The 19,942-nt window shown below is 29.3% G+C and overlaps 3 non-coding genes across 3 annotated transcripts; 1 reads left to right on the top strand and 2 right to left on the bottom strand.

Moving 5' to 3' along the window:
• Window positions 1–202: 202 nt before the first annotated feature.
• On the bottom strand, window positions 203–274 carry Trnad-guc. The gene has a single exon. It is a non-coding gene; the product is annotated as a tRNA-Asp (tRNA).
• A 6,831-nt stretch (window positions 275–7,105) lies between these two features.
• On the top strand, window positions 7,106–7,177 carry Trnad-guc. Its single transcript has one exon. It is a non-coding gene; the product is annotated as a tRNA-Asp (tRNA).
• A 2,490-nt stretch (window positions 7,178–9,667) lies between these two features.
• Trnag-ucc lies at window positions 9,668–9,739 on the bottom strand. Its single transcript has one exon. It is a non-coding gene; the product is annotated as a tRNA-Gly (tRNA).
• Between the last annotated feature and the right edge of the window lie 10,203 nt (window positions 9,740–19,942).

The raw sequence follows: 19,942 nt of genomic DNA, 5'->3' as shown, positions 1-19,942 counted from the left end.
AGCACGTCTCCTTATCAATAGGAATTGAATGTTTTCTGAATCATTCAAATTGGTTGACCCGTGTTATCGAAATCGTCGACAAAAAATTGTTTTCGCACATACATACACACTCGCACACACATTTATCCATTTTTTCTATGATAAAATGTTTATAAAAAAATGTTTTGAAAAATATTAAATAAAAAATGATTTAAAAAATATCCTCCCCGGCGGGGAATCGAACCCCGGTCTCCCGCGTGACAGGCGGGGATACTGACCACTATACTACCGAGGACTTATTTTGTATGTTCCTCAGGCGGAATGCAAGCGCACGCGTTACGATTAGATTCGACTAAAATAGCTGGATTGGGCGTTTCAAATTAGAAATAGAATTATTTTTGTTATAATTTTTACAAATATTTAGTAATAGATTTTTTTATCGATAAAACTTATTTTTTAATATTCTTCAAGTAGATAGAAGAAATGAATAAAATCCTTAAATTTTTCAATAAAAGCACAAACAAATTTGGAATGATTTTTGTTGCAATTTTTGAAATGGAATTATAATCTTTATTAGCTCAAAAAATATTCGATTCTTATTGAACAGGAGATATGCTGATTAGTTTTTGGCAAAGACAGGTCCAGCCGTTTCGGAGATACGAAGCAAAGAATGGAGAAAATAGAAATCGAGTTTTTGAGAGATCGGAGCATCAGATTTGAATGATCCAAAAAGCATTCAATTCATAATGACGGGGAAAAGTGGTGATTAGTTTTTGGCAAAGGCAGGTCTAGCGGTTTTGGAGATACAGAGCTAAATGTGCAAAAAAATGTGCAAAAACCTTAAGGCAAATTGCTGGAACTTTCCGTACCGTAACGAAATGTTGGAAGAATATTAAATGTTTTCAAATAGATTATTATAAATAAATACTGTAACATTGTCTAATATTCATAAGAATTATATAAACTGAATTGCAAAGTTGAATTTATTTATTTAAAGTATATTAGAACTTAAGTCAGAATTACAATTGAACTCTGAATTATTTTCGATATACAATTTTTTTTTTTTTTTTTGAAATAAAATAAACAAAAAAGAAACAAGCAGAAAGTTCTTTAAATCATTTAACTTCATCTTTCAAAAACTGCCATTTTTTGCACATTTAGCTCTGTATCTTTGATATGGCTGGACCTGTCTTTGCCAGAAACAAATCACCGCTTCTCCCAATCTTTACAAATTAAATGTTTTTTAGACCATTCAAATCGGATACTTCGTTCTCTCAAAAACTTTATTTGTATTTTCTGCACTCTTTGCTCCATATCTCCGTAATGGTTGGACCAGCCTTTGCCAAAAGCTAATCGGCGCATTTCAATCCAAACAAAAAAAACAATCCAAACATTGTTGAATTTTTAAAACTAAACTGCTTGTCGGAAGTCGGAAGGCCGTAACATTTCAGTATGTTCTATAAGACCATGAACATGATATATATCGCCAAAAAAAAGTTTCATAAAAAATGGCTTAAATTTTTTTTCAACAGTAAATTACGAGAAAACGGCTCAATAGATTTTCACCTAAAAGTAGTCAGTATCATTCCCAACTAATATCTTTCGAACAGTTTTCGAAACGACTCGGTCGATAGTCGCAAAAAATTGAAAAACCATAATACTTATCGAAATACATCAAATGGCTTTCACATTTTTGAAATCGATTCAGTCGTTTTTGAAAAAACGTCGATTTACGGCAAAAAATCTGTTCACATAGACGCACACACAATGCACACACCCACATACTTTTTTCAAATTTGGTCTCATTCGATTCAGAATGGCTTGAAACGTCGAGAAAACATAAAATTAGCGAATCGGATTTTTTTCATGAAAACATAAACTTCTCCTTCGGGAATTAGCAAACTTGAAAACAAACTTAAAATATCTATAAAGAAAGCATAGTTTTCTTCAAACATTTTTTATATTACTGGTAAAAATTGGTCTGAGGTCTATAAGGTTTTTAAAACGAGTGATACCAGCAATTTGCTCCTATACACAATATTCCACACTACAATATTATCATTACCATCATATAAAATTTGAAAAGGTCATCCGCTCCGCCTCGGTAGATTTATACGTACAAATATAATATAAAAATGTAGCATACAATTTACAATTTTGCTCTCAGCACTTCTATTGAGAGAAATTCAGAATCTCTCATAGACAACCAGAGTTCATTTCATTATCTGTGAATAAATTCGATCTATTTAGTCGGTCACGGGAGCCACACCCTCGCCAGGGCTATCACGAGGAAAGATATAAGAGTGGACGATAGAAAACTTGGCCGATGGCTATTTTAGTAGCCCATGATTCACGAGAGCTTTATTATCATCTAATTCCGGAATAAATGTTACAATAATAAATCTTCAATTGGTAGATGACGGTAGATGGACTCGCAGTTACAGGAAGAGATCGATGAATAGTATTGTGAGAGTCGGTGATATGAATGAACATCAGTTGTAGAGTCAATCCATTGTTTTTCTCATGACTTAGAAGCAGTGGTGTTGTCGAGCCGGAACGCGCCGGAACGTCGCGTTCCGGCAAGAAAAAATATAAAAAAAATCGCTACATACAGAAAATGATTTAATAAGTAAATTTTATAAATTATTATTCAACTAATTTTTATTAAATGTTCTTATTATTGTAATAAACATACATATATGTGCACGCAATGGATTTTGTAATAATTTTTGTTTTTTTCCTTTTCGAACGAAACCGGAAAAACATGAGAACCGGTTTTTGAACCGGTATATGAACCAGTTTTTAAATTTTAGCGTTCCGACAAAAAATATTAGCACAACACCACTGGTTTTATCAAAGTCGTTTTTAATTTAGTTACAAATTGAGGTGTATGAACTGAAATATTAATTACAATACAGTAGTGTATTTCAAATTTCACATATGGTACTTTAAGACCGAAAAGTGTCTGATGTCCGATTATTTCGGATATAAGTTGGACTTGTTTCGGACATAGCGAGTGTTAGTCGAATAAAATAAATAATTTAAGACATATTTATAAATTTCCATCCCTTCCAGACAGCGGTATAATAATTTTTATATTATATTTTTAAATTTAGAATTTTTAGAATTCAGTAAGTTGCAAGACTAAGAACATCTTAAGAAAATCAGCTCGCACAAGTTACTCAAACATTTAATAAAATTTATAGTCTATGTCTATTGTCGCACAGTGCACACAATCGTTTAAAAGTGCAGTAATTAATTTTCTATGAAGTGATAACGGCAAAGGCAGCAGTAAGGTGCAATCGATGCCTTATTGGATATTTTGTCGGATATCTTGTCCCTATTAAATCCCTACTATATATACATTGCATACCGAATACACCAAACCTATATCTACTATATATCCTATTACCTATAATTTTCCTTACACGATACATTAACCCTACCGAGAATCGAACCCGGGTCCGCCGCGTGGCACGCGACAACCTTAACCACTAGACCACCGTAACGCTACAATCAACCGTCTTTTTTCGCGTGTCGTCGCGCCACCTTAGTATTAATTACCTAATTAATTAGAAAATGACCCGCGGAAGCAACAGTGCGTCCCATATTATATTATTAATGGGGGTACCCGATAGAGTAGTGGTTAAGGTGCGCGACCGCCACGCGGATGTCCCGGGTTCAATTCCCGGTATAGACAATAGATAGGTAGAGATAATACTTAGGGCGTAAGGTAAACCTATATAATATAGGTAAATATAAAAATTAGACAGTGATATTTATAAGAAGTAAAAAGTATGTAGGTCTATAATAAGTTAATGACGGTGTAGGTATCTCACGGTATGATTGATAATATATATCTACCTATGATATACAATAATATAGTATAGTAATATAGGTAATAGGTTATCTATCGTATTATTAGGTTAAGTCTTAAAAAGTATTGTAATAAATCTTGAGTACTTTTAGATCATAATAAATACCTGTGAGTATTAATTAATGAATACAAATAATACCACGATAAATATAATTAATGTTATTAAAGAATATAAATTATGTACTCAATGATTCCCTCATACTTGTACAATTTAATTTATAGACTAGCTGTATATAATAGAGTTAATTATATAAGAAGTCAATATATTAGATTTGGGAGTTTTTATCGAAATATATCAAATTTTTTGAATCGGTTTATGAACCGGATTTTAAATTTTAGCGTTCCGGCAAAAAAAATATTAGCACAACACCACTGCTTAGAAGTCAAGAAATAAAGTTGACAATAATTGCTTTGATTTGTTGATGTTGTGTGAGAGTCTTTGACTGGCAGGGAATCGATCAACGGTTTCACACATGACCGAGAAGTTTTCAAAGAGTAAGGTTGACGATCTTTCTTTTTGTTGATATCTAAGAGACTATGACTACAAATTAATACAAGTCGTGGAGTCCATTAATGGTTCTACTCATCACCTTGGAGTCTTCAAGGAGTAAAGTTTTCAAATATTGCTTTGATGTTGAGTAAGAATTAATACAAGTCGTACAGTAAATTGATGATTTTACTCGTCATCGAGAAGTCTTCAAATAGTAAGGTTTCTCTCATTGTTTTGTTTTGTTAATGACCAAAGAGTCTCTAAGCAGTAAGATTGACGAACATTGTTTTTATTTTGTTGATGTTGTGAGAGAGTCTTTGACTACGAGGAAATACAACTACAAGTCGTGGAGTTTATCGATAGTACCGAGAAGTCTTTTAGGAGTAAGATTGATGATTATTGTTTTTTTTTATGTTGTGAGAGAGTCCATGACTACGAATTGATATAAGTCGTGGTGTTTATCGATGGTTTTACTTATGTCCAAAGAGTCTTCAAAAAATAAGGATTTTTTTTTGTTGATGTTGTGTTCGTTTGCCCAGAACATCTGTTTACAGTCTCAAATACATAGCATACTTAGTTTCTTATTCTCTGTTACACATCTTATGGCAAGATCACACTTATATTGTTCAGAATGTTACTTTAAAAGTAATAGCTATTCTCCGTTACACATTTTCTATTATATGGCAGCATAAAGAGGGTATTGTAGTACAGTAGGTACTGTAGCTGTGCACTTATAAATAAAATAGGCGCGAAATCCATCTAATGTTATTTTGACATTCGTGCTATTTGGACTTTGGTGCTTAGTTTTCAGCCGTTGGCAGTGTCAAAAATACAAATAAACGCCCATTTAAGTGAAGCCTTTTAACAGTTTCTTGACTACCAATCATCACCATTGAGAGCTAACATAAAAAACACGATTTGTCCAAATAAAATAGGTGCGATGAGAATAATTGTTCTATAAAGTACTCTTATTTGTGACGTGCATGTTTCTACGAGAAACTGATAGCATAGAATAGCTGTTTTATTCAAAAATAGGCCCACTGTTTTTTGACTGGTTTATAATTAGGTTCTAGGATTTTATATTATTACAAAAAATGCAACTAGTTGTTAGTTATTGGTTATCGTTCTGGAAATCATAAATGTGAATTGCTACCACTTACAGTAGTTTTGTTTCTAACCAAACTCTTTTCTTATTTGGTTTGCAATACGTTTATTATAAAGATATTTAGTAATTATTCTATTACTTTCATAGGTAGAAAGGCAACTTATTAGTTCTCTTTTCTAGTTGCAACATATTTTGATTATACTTGCTATATTTTTGCAGCAATGCCCCTCAAAGGCAATGTATGTCAAAATCAGTTTTTCTAAAGCAAAGTTTGTCCTGGGCGTTTTCAACTCATTGCTCATTTAAGCTAATTTTATTCAACTAAATTTATATAAATAAATTTTGGCTGAAAATGAGATATAATGAATAATAAAAAAATAAACACATATAAACACAAATAATTCAACACCTATTTCTAATTGCTTCATACCAGACAAAGAATATTCAATTTATTTAATTGTAATCCAAATTTTGTTCCTAGTGACCTCACTGAATTTTCAAAAAGAGAATGTGTTTGGTCTGACAGAAGAACACTAGAATTAAATGTGGATATTTACAGCAGTGAATAAATGTCAAGATTTATTTTACAATATAACTTTCAATAATATCATAGCTATTAAATTATTCTGAGTACAAGTTTCTTTAGTATATACAATAAATAAATATACTTTCCGTAACTGTCTACGTCTATTCGAGTCATCCCAGACTAAACAAACAAATATGATTTCCTGAAATAGAAACTTAAAAAAGGAAGGTTACGGAACTAAAAGTGGGTATATATAAAGGTATTTTAACAATGGTAATATTTTTTACACTGTTATTTCTTCCACCTTATTGTTAGAAAAACGCGTTAAAATAAAACACAAGGCTTTGTGCGACTTGCTTTTATACTCAATGATAATCATTTCAAATTTTACAGTACCAATACTTTTTTATTTTCAACAACTACCAGAACTACGTATTCTTTGAGCTGTGTTTCCTAAATTACATTTCTAATCTGTTATTTGCTTCGAGGGGGCAACCCAGTGGTTGGTCCCCCCTTTTTTATATTGCTATGTACTATGTAAAAACTAAGTATATTTTATATGTAAAACTAATAGTGTTATGTGTATGCAGCAAAAAAGCCATTGAGATTATATTTAAGATCTATAATTTCAAGTGAAAATTTGATATTATACTGCTTAATATCGGGCTTGACCAATTTTGGGATCGAACCCCGGACTAATTGGGGCTAATAACGTACTTGCTTACCGGCATAATATGGCAGTTTTTATACTTTTGTTGAGAAAATAATAAACTCTAATGATTAATCTAAATTAAAAATCCTCTAATAAATAATTATAAACAATGAAGTAATAAATAAAGTATGATCAATAAAGATTAAAATTACATTTTAATAATTACAACAAAAATCATTTCAAATTTGTTTGTACTTTTAATGAGAAATTTAAGGATTTTATTCATTTCTTCTATCTACTTGAAGAAAATTAAGTTTTATCGATAAAAAAAATCAATTACTAAATATATGTAGTATTATAAAAATTATAACAAAAATAATTCTATGTTTAATTTGAAATGCCCAATCTAGCAATTCTAATCGAATCTAATCGTAAAGCGTGCGCTTGCATTCCGCCTGAGGAGCTTAAAAAATAAGTCCTCGGTAGTATGGTGGTCAGTATCCCCGCCTGTCACGCGGGAGACCGGGGTTCGATTCCCCGCCGGGGAGGATATTTTTTTAAATCATTTTTTATTTATTATTTTTCAAAACATTTTTATAAACATTTTATTATAGAAAAAATGGATATATGTGTGTGCGAGTGTGTATGTATGTGCGGAAACAATTTTTTGTCGCCGATTTCAAAGACACGGGTCAACCGATTTGAATGATTCAAAAAACATTCAATTCCTATTGATAAAGAGACGTGCTGATTATGGTTTTTGGCAAAAGCAGATATAGCCGTTCCGAAGATACGGGGTGAAAAGTTTCAAAAATCAAAATTCAAATCTCTATACAATATCTGAAAATTTGATGTACATATGGCCAATAAACAGTTTGGGCCGCCAAATTACATTTTTAAAATTATTTTTATTGAGAGTCCATAACCGCTAGACCTGCCTTCACAAAAATGTAAACAGTTCTTCATCTTGTCAGTACAAGTAAAATATTTCTTGAATTATTAAAATCGGACGCTCTTAAAAACTGAGTTACCGTTTTTCGCACTTTTTTCCCCGTATCTTCAGGACGGCTAGACCTGCCTTCGCCAAATACTAATGAGCACGTCTCCTTATAAACAGCAATCGAATGCTTTTTGAATAATTGAAATCGGTTGTACCGTATTCCCGAAATCGTCGACGAAAATTTGTAACCGCGCACACACATACATCCATTTTTTCTAAAGCATACCAAAATGTTCAGAAACTTCTGAAACGCAAAGTATATAAAAATTTTCATTTTCGATTTTTTTACTATAACTATAACTAAATTACTATAACTTACCCTACGGGAAGTTAATTATAATTTTAATTGCTTAATGCAATAAACTAAACTCAATAGTTTAGCGATTTAGCCGACAGATGGCTGTTGAGACGTACGCATGTAGCTCGCGCGGTGAAAATCAGCCAAGACGATGAGTATATATACTACCTTCATTTAGCGGTCAAACGGGGTCTGATGCTTCTTGGGAAACAAATCAGTACACAAAACCCATGTGTCGATTATATGCACACAGATGCATTCTTATCTTCTAGATTCTAGATTCTAGAAAAGTTCAATAATATATTGATTGTATTCAATTTCGTGAGATCTGATTCTCCAAAAATACCACAGAAGCAGCGTTGATCCCTTTTTGCAATTTTTAGATTAAACTAGTGGTGTATGGCATCGTGCCTTAAGGCAAATTGCTGGAACTTCCCGTTCAAAAAATATTTTTTTCTAGAAAAGATAAAAAAATTTAACTTTTGAAAAAATGAGATTTTTGAGAAATTTTAAATTTTTGAAAAAATGACATTTTTGGAAAAAAAACTTTTGGAAAAAAATGTTTTTGTTTATTTTGAAATATTTTGGAAATTTTGAACTTTTTTTCAAAGCAATCGCACTGCTTTAGCTGCGTAGAGATGCAATATCGAAGCGTGTAAGCGCCGCGTCGCCGTCTAATGAACAAGCGATGTTACGAAACCCATAGAAATGTAAACAAAATTGATACACATTATTAAAATCTCCATAAAATATCTGACAATTTGATATGCATATGTCTAATGATAATTTTTGACCCTAAAATTGCATTCTTTTACTAGATCTCCAAAGCCTTCCCAAAAATTAGTCAGTTGTTCATCTTGTCAATACAATTAAAATGTTTTTTGAATTATTAAAATTGGACGCTCCGTTCTCTTAAAAACTGAGTTACCGTTTTTGGCACTTTTTGCCCCGTATCTTCGGAACGGCTAGACCTGCCTTTGCCAAAAACTAATCAGCACGTCTCCTTATCAATACGAATCGAATGTTTTTTGAAATATTCAAATTGCTTCACCCGTGTTCCCGAAATCGTCGACGAAAATTTGTATCCGCACACACATACATACACGCACACACACACACGCACACACACATACATCCATTTTTTCTAAGGTATGCCAAAATATTCAGAAACCTTTAAAACGTCGAGAAATGCAAAAATTTTCATTTTCGATTTTTTTGCGATTACTATAACTTACCCTACAGGAAGTTAATTATCAGATAACTTACAGATATTTTAATGATAAGAACAAATTTTGTTTACATTTTTTTGGGCTCCGCACCAATGTTTATCTGTTAGACTGCAACTAGATATTTTGTTTCTACTATTAAGTTCAAACTTTCCAAAATATTTCAAAGTATAAAAAAATCAAATTTTTCAAAAAGGTCAATTGTTTTCGTAAATTTTTAAATTCTCAAAAATATTTTTTTCTAAATTTTAAAAGAAAATAAATATTTTTTAAAAGTTTTAATTTTTGGTACGGAAAGTGCCAGCAATTTACCTTAAGGCACGATGCCATGCACCACTAGTTACACTAGAAACTGTGAGCACAATGATCGGGACATTTACCTAGATAATTCCTACAAAACTAGAAACGCACGCTTTCTTTTTGTACATATCTCACAAATATATACATTGATATGTACAATAAATAAATAATAAATGTCTCTAATAAAAAAAAATACTTATGAAAAAAAAACATTTGCGTCGGCCGGGAATCGAACCCGGATCAACTGCTTGGAAGGCAACTATGCTGACCATTACACCACCGACGCTATGAACACTGTGGTGCATGAACGTCATGTAGTACAGACAATTTCATTTGCAATACCTTGATAAATTTATTTTTGATAATTATTTGTAATTTATTATTATTATTATTATTATAAACTATTCACTCTTATCGTTACAAATTATTATAATTTATTAAACAATTATTTTTATTTATGATTATTATTTATATGTGTGTGTAACTACATATTATTTTTTGTTATTTTTCATTATCATTTTTATGTTTTCTTAATATTATTATTATTAATAGTAATTTATTATTATCATTATTAAAAACTATTCACCCTTATCATTACAAATTACTATTATTTATTAAATAATTATTTTTATTTTTGATTATTATTTATATTGCCATTATTACTCATTATGTGTAATATCACTATCATTTTTTGTTATTTTTTATTATAATTTTTATATTCTTTTAATATTATTTATATTGATTATTATTGCTCTAAGTCAAACTCATTAATAACCATATATTTCTCCCATTTTTTTAATTTTTTTTTTGATGATTTCTGTATTAAGCTATTATAATTTGTTTCCCATGCATAAAGAATAATATTTTACTCTTTATCCACTTATATATTGATTAAGTATATAAAATTATAATAATCTAATTGAAAATAACATTTTGGGCACAACAGTTTAAAATCTAAAAATGAGATAACTAAATGATTTGCTTAACAGTCTATTAGTGACTATTTTTTCATCAATTAAAAAAGTAAATAAACATAAATATTTCTACACATTATTTATTTATTGCGTGTGTTTTTAATATATATAAGTGTTGATATATTCGTATTGAAAAAAAAAGAGTAAAACCAAAGTTTGGAACTATATTAAAAACCTTTAAATCTAACTTTTGTTAATAAGTAGTTGGATTAAAATACTTTATATATATGTATATACAAAGTATATATAGGGGAGCTAGGGGTTGTAACTTTTTTTAAATCAATGTATCTTAAGAACCACTGATTATATTTCAACAAAATAATTGTATGTTACAACTAGCCCCAAAGTTTTGTTTCAACTAACCCCAGGTATGATTTTCTTACATTCATCAGGCATCAGGATAACTATTTAAACAATTTAAAAATCACAAATATCGTTACACAGTATTAAAGATTGATAAATTTGAAATATTATATATTACTATGGCAATATTTTGCAGGACAATTTACATGTCAAATCAAGACAAATAAATGTTTTAATATTTTTCAAGATTTTATTGAAAACGCCAGTTCCTAGTAACCCCTGTTATATATAGCCCCTATAGCTCCCCTATAAATAAAATTAGAATCAGCTATAGTTTGAGGATCATTTTGTATCTTATCAAAAGCAAAAATCCATCCACCATCTAGAATTTTTTCCTTTGACAATGTCAACTTAGGAAATGCGTTTTAAAAATAGATCATATACAAATTTAGAAGCATGCCTTCTTTTTTAAAAAAAATGCTCCTCGTAAACTTACTTTTGTTTGAACTCATAGTACTCTGAAATAGGCCAATTAGCGTCTTATGTACCTATTATTTTTTTTTTAAAGAACTTGAAATAGTATTTTGTTCTGACAAATAGACTATATCTGATATCTTGTTAAAACCTTATATTATGTTTCATTAGTTTTTTTTAATAACAAATTTAGAAACTTATTTAGGGTATTTTTTTTAATTAATTAAACTGAAGTTAGTATTCAAATTTAATTGCTACATACTAACCAAAATTTTGTTTATAAAATTTTGTTGATTACTTTAAAGGTTTATTTGAAAATGTACAATACTTTCGTAATTTAACACTATTGCGCATTTTTCTTTGTATATTTTTGAATTTAATTTTGTACCTTTTTCTATATATTTTTGTACTTCTGTGTTATTCAAAGTATAATTGAAAATTTAGGAAAATCTACCAAAATATTCCATTAAACTGTTAACGATAAAAAAATTAGCTAATAAGTTAAAAAAAATTAGTATAAGTATAAGTATAATTCCAGACTTTGCATAACATAGAAATAGCAAATTCTTAATTTTTTAGGTAAGTATATAAATTTTTAATTATATAAGTATTTAGAAAGGTCTATCCACTTTTCTAAAAAAAATAAGAATTTGCTATTTCTTTGTTATGACAATTTCTGGAATTATACTTACATAAAAATAGATGTAATTAAGTTAACATTCTAATATTGATCAATCTAATATAATTAAAAAAATCTTAGTTTCTTTATCTTCTAAGGTACTTTATACATTACAATAAAAATAATTAGCACTACAAATCCAATTTGAGAATACAGCAGAATTTTATATTTACTAAAACTAAACCCTTTGCTCAGGATTTATTATAAAAATCCTGTATATATTAGTATAAAATCTTAATGTAGTTCTAATTTTTGGACCTTTAATGAACCAAAGACGATCATAAAATTTTGTTTGAACAATTTAGAACAAAAAACTTTAATAATTTGAGAACTTCAGAATTCAGAATCTCAAAAATTTTTTTTTTTGCTAATCTCATATTTTATTATATTCATCGGGAAGTAAATAATGATTCTGTTTGACCTAATTTCTTTTATAAAAAGGAATAACTTTTTTTCTTTACGTCTTTCAATATGAGGAAAGATTGTTTCCGTTATAAAACCGATAATTTGCAAATACAATTAATAATACATCTAATTAAGATAATTGCTCTCTATAGTTTCCGTAAAATTAGCGGAATATATGAAACAGTTTTATGATAACGGAATTAAAATTTTAATTATTATGACAAACCGTTAATTGAGAAATGAAAGTGGAATTTCAATAAGAATTGATAATGTCGTTATTGGGAAATATAGTTTTTCTGTTGATATGATTCAAAACTCACATAAAATGCTCACATAAAATATACAAGAATTGAAATGAATGTCTCTGAATAGCAAAATTTACAAAGATTATAATGTTGGAATAGATAGAATATGATATTTTTTTTGTATAATAATAGCTAATTGCAAAACTTAGCTTTAGCTATTATAATATTGGATGCCGAATAAAATTCTTCAATAATATAAATTTTTAGAAAATTTTGGAATATAGAAAAATATAAGCATATTTAAATTTATAGCAGATTCGAAACTTCATTGAATAAAATTGTAAATCAAGTTTTGAAATTGTTGAAGAATTGTTACAATCCATACTCTTTTATATAGATTTAGTGGTTCAAATTTGAAATCCTTCTTGAATAAAAATTTCGAATTCATTGTACGGTATACAAATTTTTCTTAATTAGTTACCAATTTTTTTTAATATTAATTCAAGCAATAAAAAATGGTAAATGTTTTAGTCTAATAAAATTTATTTACTTTTATTTTTTAATTATTTAATTAAAAATAAGCCAAGTATGAATTTTTAATTAATTTTATTTCAAAGTAGAAGGTAAAAGATGTGTTCACAATCCAGTTTTACAAGAGATAAATTAAATGAATATTTATTCCAACTCTACTGATGAATATATCTGACAAAATACCAGATCAAGGTTATATGCATTTTTATCTCTATAAAAAAATGTACTCATGAAATTTGCATTTTGCATTGGTAGAATAATGTAGCTATTATTTCGTAAAATCCGTTCAAAATTAAAAATAAAACATTTGACCTGTTTGCTCCCAGTGGCCTTCTTTTACCCAGCCTAAGGGGTAAAAAGGACCACGAACAAATTTTTGAAAAACAGCAAAAACACATTTTACCATGATGAATAAGCTTGGAATTCTACAGGACAGAGTCAGATAGTTGTTTGTTTGATATGGGTTATTAACTTCCCGTAGGGTATAGTAAATAGCAAAAAAATCGAAAATGAAAATTTTTATATATTTTTACGTTTCAGAAGTTTCTGAACATTTTGGCATACCTTAGAAAAAATGGATGCATGTGTATGTATGCATGTGTATGTGGGTGTATGTGGGTGTATGTGTGAATATGTGTGTGTGTGTATGTGCGGATACAAATTCTCGTCGACGATTTCGGGAACACGATTCAACCGATTTTGATTATTCAAAAAACATTCGAGTTCTGTTGATAAGGAGACGTGCTGATTAGTTTTTGGCATAGGCAGGTCTAGCCGTTTCAAAGATACAGGGCAAAAAGTGCCACAAACGGTAATTCAGTTTTTAAGAGAACGAAGCGCCTGAATAATTCAAAAAACATTTTACTTGTATTGACAAGATGAAGAATTGATCAAATTTTCATGAAGGCAGGTCTAGCGGTTTTGGACATCTAGAGAAAAAAGTAAAAAAAATACCATTTGGCGATCATTAGACATATGCACATCAAATTATCAGATATTTTATAGAGATGTTAACAATAAGCATACATTCCTATCGGTTCCGTACCAATGTTTATACTTTAGACGGCGACGCGGCGCTTACGCGCTTCGATATTTTGTCTCTATGCAGTTAAAGCAGTACGATTGCTTTGATAAAAAGTTCAGAATTTCCAAAATTTTTCAAAATAAAGAAAACATTTATTTTCAAAAAGTCTTTTCTTTCAAAAAAAAGTATATAGTATATAAAGTATATAAGTCAAAAATTTATAGTTTCTCAAAAATTTAATTTTTTAAAGTACATTTTTTTTTAAAAAAAATTTTTAGTACAGGAAGTTCCAGCAATTTGCCTTAAGGCACGATGTCATGCGCCCCACTAGTTTATTGTGATATAATTGGTTTGGTTTGGTTTTCACAATGTTATTGTTCAGACTCAAATCAGACCTTTATGCCCCGCTCTCCTCTATATATAAACATATACATATAAATATATGTGGAATTACAAATATATGAAAATATATGAAAAAATAACAGTAATAAGCAAAAGGTCAAATACCGAAAAAATAAAAACAACAAATATGAGACTCATCCTGTTTAATTTACACGTATTAAATAAAATTACTCAATTTCTTCTCCGAGCAAGGAAACACGGTATATTTTGAAACATCTATTCCGTAATTGAAACATTTTATTTTTTGTTGAACTTTCCGAGATATTTTGAGGGCAAAATATAAAAAAAAACTGTATCCTTTCTCACTAAAAACGAATGTATCGTAGTAATGGAACTCTGTGTGCAATGCATCAGCATATATTACCCTCTCTAATATGTTATTCTTAGATTTGATTTTTTGCTTTTGTGGTCTTGAAGATGAATCTATTCTGGACTTATGAGAATACAGGGACATACTTTTTTCTTCGTTTTTCCATAAGCAAACCGTAATCTATAATAATAAATATTATTTCAAATGTAAAACTTATTTATAACTAGCTGTACCTGCGACTTCATTCGCGTGGAATTTAACAAATAAGTTTTTGGCTTTTTTTAATTGCTATTTATTATCAATTTTTTAACTTCCCGAAAGAGAAGTTTGTTTTCATAAAAAAATACGATTCGCTAATTTTATGTTTTCTCGACGTTTCAAGCCATTCTGAATCGAATGAGGCCCAATTTGGAAAAAGTATGTGTGTGTGTATGTGAACAGAGTTTTTGCCGTAAAACGACGTTTTCTCAAAAACGTCTGAACCATTTTCGAAAATTTAAAAGCCATTCGATGTATCTCGGTGAGGACTCTAGCGTTTATCAATCGATTGCGCGACGATCAGCCAAGCCGTTTCTTTGTGAATAGCAGAAAATTGAAAAAAAATTGTCCACGTTTTAGCCCGCACTTCTGAATCGATTTTGAAAATTCAGAAACCGTTCGAAAGATATTGGTTGGGATTTGGGAATCGTGCCGATTAGTTTTTGATAAATATTGGCCGAGCCGTTTTCATGTAAAAAAAAATTCGACGATTTTCATTTTTTTGACGGTAGATACCATAGTCTTATAGATCATACTAAAATATTACGGCCCTACGACAAGTCGTTTAATTTAAAAAAAAATTCAAAGTTTGCAAAAATTAGTATCGTTTATTGGCATTTGTCAAAATTAGACCTTTATTGACATTTGCTCAAAAACGCCTGAACCGATTTCAGAAATTTAAAAGCCATTTGATGTATCTCGAGGAGGATTATCGTTTGTGCGACGATCAGCCGAGCCGTTTCTTTGTAATTTGGAAAAAAGGGTTAAACTTTTTGTCCACATTACTAACTGCTCATACTAACGAAGCGATTTTAAAAAATCAAAAACTGTTGGAAAGATATTAGTTGGGAATGATACTGATTAGTTTTAGGTGAAAAGCTACCGAGTCGTTTTCTTGTAATTAAATGTTGAACAAAAATTAATCCGATTTTCATGGAACTTTTTTTGGCGATATAAATCATGGTCTTATAGACTTACTGAAATTTACGGCTTTACGATAAGCAATTTAATGTTAAAAATTCATCAAAATTTGAGAAAATGAGTAGTTTTCTTGACGTTAGCTAAAATTAAAATTAGACGATTTACTTGGTATAACAGTATAGTAGTTGGTCTTAATAAACATACTAAACCATTAAAATCCTACGGAAACTGGTTCAAATATAATAATTGTTGATTTTTGGAAAGTTGCTTTTTGAAAATACTCCGAGTTAACGTGTTCGTTCGTTTTCAATTATGTGTAATAAATCCACTCATAAATTAATTTATTTTTTATTGATTAAGTCGATTATTTCCACATATCGGGAAGTTCATGTAACTTGCCGCAAGGCTAAATACCAACACTAACTAGTTTCATATTTTATTAAATAGCTTGAAAATTTTGTTTTGAGCACTTTTTTTAATTAGCTTAGCGGAAACTATATCAAATTCACTACATTTTTGTATAAACTGTTTTACAAAACTATAAGAAAATTGTTCAAAAAAATCTGGTTCAAACTCGTCCTTATATGGTGCAAAACAGAATATATGGATCCGGGACATTTTTTCATATTTTATTAAATAACTTGAAAATTTTGTTCCGGATACTCTTTTTTAGTTAGTTTAGCAACTACTATATAAATTTCACTACATTTTTGTTTAAACTATTTTACAAAATTGGAAGAAAATTGTTACATAAAAATGCAACACAGAACATATGAATTCGGGTCATTTTTTTATATTTTATTAAATAACTTTAAAATTTTGTTTCGGACACTCTTTTTTATCTTAGCAAAATCCAGATAAAATTTACTATATTTCTGCAAAAACTATTTTACAAAATTGGAAGCAAATTATTTTAAAAAATCTAGTTCAAACATGTCCTTATATGGTGTAAAACAGAATATATGCATTCGGGTCATTTTTTTATATTTTATTAAAAATCTTAAAAATTTTGTTCCGGACATACTTTTCTATTTACCTTAGCAGAAACTATATATATATATATATATATATATATATATAGATCAGATTATAATTATATAAATACCTGGTTCAGGCGTTTTTTCTATTTGACAGGTGTTGCCGCCATTTTTTGCATCGTAAAAATCTAAAAAACAAAACTATAATAAGTAATATAATACACATTGTTTCTATTTGTAACAATTTGCACATAAAACTTACCTTATAATAATAAACACAGAATTTCTTTAATGCCGCCATTTTTAACACAAACTTTTCAGTTTCTAAATAACCGTCAATTGTAAAAATATGGAAAGCAGAACAACCACAAATAATTTAATAGACACTTCATTTTTATTTGTAACAATTTGCACGTAAAACGCACTTTTTAATAGTAAACTTTGCATTTTTTAAATAATATTATATATTTTGACAAGTGTACGCGTCCTTTTTGGTTCAAACTCGATAGTGTTCAGTTTTCAAAGTACCAACCGCCATCCGTTAAAGTGACAGTTGGCGTTAACGGAACCGCCGTTAACATTGTATAAATAAAATATAATCATAATATAAGTATATAAAATATTTCCAGTTTTATTTATAATTTCAACATAAGGTTATTGATAAATAAATGTTTGTTATATTTCTAAAAAATAGTATTTGTGGTAGTTTTGCATTTTTGATTTTTGCGATTGGCGGGTGGTATTGTGCAAACTGAACTGTCAAGTTTGTGCAAAAATGGCGCCGAACACCTGTCAGAATAAATATTTATAAAAAAGTTTTTATTAAATTAAATATTAATAATAGTAAAGTTTATTATTAAAATTGCAAGTGCTATAAGCAAATAGTTATAAATATTAACAAAGTGTGTATTACATTATTTGTGATAGTTTTGCTCTTACTTATTAACATTTATGGTTAATATTTTGACAACTGAAATGAAATGTTTGTGCAAAAACTGGCGGCTTGTACTTGTCAAAATAATATTGTTAAAAAAAGATAAAATTTATTATTAAAAAAGTACGTTTGATGAGACATTTGTTATTGATTGAGAGACATTTATTATAAACAAAGAGTTCATAATATTATATTACTTGTGGTAGTTTTGCTTTTTAGATATTCACTGCAATTAAAGCAAATAGATTATGTGTGATGAGGTCATAAGAAACCAGATCAAGGTAAAAAATTTAATATTATTTGATTTATTAATTATTAGTATTAACTAATTGTATTAAACTATATGCTAAATAGGTGTAAGTGGCATTTTGTCCTAGGCATTGATTAGTTTTTAGTAAAATTAACAACTTTATTTTCCAACTGACAATTGATTGACATTCTAAAATCTCAATTTTTAACTTCCCGAAGGAGAAGTTTATGTTTTCATCAAAAAACCCGATTCGCTAATTTTATGTTCTGAATTCTGAATCGAATGAGACCAAATTTAAAAAAAGTATGTATGTGTGTGTGTGTATGTGTATGTGAACAGATTTTTTGCCGTAAATCGACGTTTTCTCAAAAACGGCTGGACCGATTTCAAAAATTTAAAAGCCATTCGATGTATCTTGATGAGGTTACGATCAGACAAGCCGTTTCTTTGTAAATCGCAGGAAAGTGAAAAATTTTTCGTCCACGTTTTAGCCCGCAATTCTGAATCGATTTTGAAAATTCAAAAACCGTTCGAAAGATATTGATTGGGAATCGTGCTGATTAGTTTTTGGTAGAGATCGGCCGGGCCGTTTTCTTGTAATAAAGTGTTAAAAATTTTTTTTTTTGACGATTTTTATGATTATTTTTTTGACAGTAGATACCATAGTCTTCTAGATCATACTAAAATATTACGGTCCTACGACAATTGATTTAACTTTAAAAATTAGTCAAAGTTTACAAAAATTGGTATCGTTTTTTGGCATTTGTCAAAATTAGATATTTCATCGACGTTTTCTGAAAAACGCCTGAACCGATTCTAGAAATTTAAAAGCCATTCGATGTATCTCGAAGAGGACTTTCGTTTGTCAGTTTTGTGTGACGATCTGCCAAGCCGTTTCTTTGTAATTTGAAAAAAAGTGTTAAACGTTTCGTCCAAATTTAAGCTCATATTACCGAATCGATTGTAAAAAATCAAAAACTGTTCGAAAGATATTAGTTGGGAATGATGCTGATTAGTTTTAAGTGAAAATCTACCGAGCCGTTTTCTTGTAATTAACTGATGAAAAAAAAAATTTAACCGGTTTTTATGGAACTTTTTTTTAGCGATATATATCATAGAATTTACTGAAATATTATGGCCTTACAAGTAGTTTAATTTAAAAAAATCATCAATTTTGAAAAAATGAGTAGTTTTTTTGCCGTTTGTTAAAATTAAAGTTGGACGATTTACTTGTTATGACGATAGTGTACTTGGTCTTAATCAACATTCTAAACTATTAAAGTCCCACGGAAACTGGTTCAATTATAAAAGTTATTGATTTTTGAAAATTTGCTCTTAGATAATACTCCGAGTTGACATGTTCGTTCGTTTTCAATTATGTGTAATAAATCCGCTCGGAATACTTTTAATTACTCATAAATTAATTAATTTTTTGTTGATTAAGTCGATTATTTACACATATCGGGAAGTTTATGTAACTTGCCTCAAGGCAAAATACCAATACCAACTAGTTAATCATGTAATAAAAGCATAATTGGTTTGGAGTTTTTGTGACACTAACCTTTATTTTGGAAAATCTTAATTCCGATATGAGAGTAATTTTTTTAGAAAAGTGCTGTCCTGTCTGAGCAATGTTATTTACAAGAGAAGTGGATGACTTGGTCTGTAATGTTTGGGATCAGTCGGCTAGAAATAGATTTTTTCAATCTTGATCTCATAGAGTTATTTTTTGACAATTTTAAGGAGTTTTATAATTTCGCGTCTTTCTGACTTATTTTATGTGATGTTATATACCATGAATT

The sequence above is a fragment of the Ctenocephalides felis genome, unplaced genomic scaffold, assembly GCF_003426905.1.
Source record: "Ctenocephalides felis isolate EL2017-DRISC unplaced genomic scaffold, ASM342690v1 CF-g0.4_SCAFFOLD_00845, whole genome shotgun sequence".
NCBI classification, from domain to species: Eukaryota; Metazoa; Arthropoda; class Insecta; order Siphonaptera; family Pulicidae; genus Ctenocephalides; species Ctenocephalides felis.
Note: the sequence above shows the minus strand (reverse complement) of the source record. Positions and strands in the feature narration are given on the sequence as shown.